This window comes from Tupaia chinensis, unplaced genomic scaffold (assembly GCF_000334495.1).
Source record: "Tupaia chinensis unplaced genomic scaffold, TupChi_1.0 Scaffold000403_1, whole genome shotgun sequence".
NCBI classification, from domain to species: Eukaryota; Metazoa; Chordata; class Mammalia; order Scandentia; family Tupaiidae; genus Tupaia; species Tupaia belangeri.
The window spans coordinates 1,029,920-1,031,004 of record NW_006159905.1 but is presented as its reverse complement, the minus strand read 5'-3'; positions in this window follow the sequence as shown (position 1 = coordinate 1,031,004).

Sequence of the window (1,085 nt, the reverse complement as noted above, 5' to 3'; positions counted from 1 at the left end):
CAAAGCAATGCTAGGGAAGAGGGTCTCTCTGCCGCCTCCACCTCCTCTGAGGAAGGAGTTGTGGCCCAGACAGAAGTGGTCTGTGTAGCAAAAACTTAGTTATTTTAAATGGCAAAATGGAAGAAAGAGGTGGGACAGAGCCTAGGAGAGACCACAGGCAGAAGGTCATGGAAAGACCCGTGTGGGGGGAAAAAGATGGGTGGAGGGAACATAGATTTATCTAAAGACACCTAAGGTCCCCAAATACATGAATCATTCAATATGTACCCCCTGACACTAGCCAGGCCAAGCTCCTGCTGACCACATGGCGGCCTGTGAGGAGAGGGCGAAGTGTACTGAGAGGTGTGGAGAGGACGGTCCGTGCAGGTGACTCTCAAGGGAACAAGCCTGTTCAACGTCTTAGCTCAGGCCCTCATGACAAAATACCACAGGTTAGTTGTCTTAAAACAACACAGGTTGTTTTTTCACAGTTCTGGAGGCTGGAAGTCCAAGGTGCCAGCCCATCAGTTCTGTGAGGGCTCCCTTGCTGGTTTACAGCCAGCCTCCTTCTCATTATGTGGGTACGCGGCCTTACCTCAGTGTGCAGAGAGAGCATGTGTGCTCGGGTGTCTCTTCCTCTTTTCTGTTTGTTTGGTTTTTTGTTTTTGTTTTTGTTTTGTTTTTTTGGCTATACACATGCTTTATTCCACTTTGCAGATCATCCTCGTAGGCCGAGTTGTCATCCCAGACATGGACCCTGCAGAAAGTTGAGCACAGCTTCCGAGCCTCTCTTTCAGACTCCGAGAGGGTGAGCATGGTGCCCTCACGCGGGGCCTTTCCCGTTATGAATAATGAAGCAGCTGGTGTCGTCCATACACCCCAGCACACCTGCATGCACTGTCGCTGAATGCCAGTCCTGCCCAGCCCTTCTAGGGTGAGCACGGTGCCCTCACGCGGGGCCTTTCCCGTTATGAATAATGAAGCAGCTGGCGTCGTCCATACACTCCAGCACACCTGCGTGCACTGTCGCTGAAAGCCAGTCCTGCCCAGCCCTTCGTCACCCTGGCCAACCCGGGGGACGGCACACAGTTAACTTCCAAAATGGG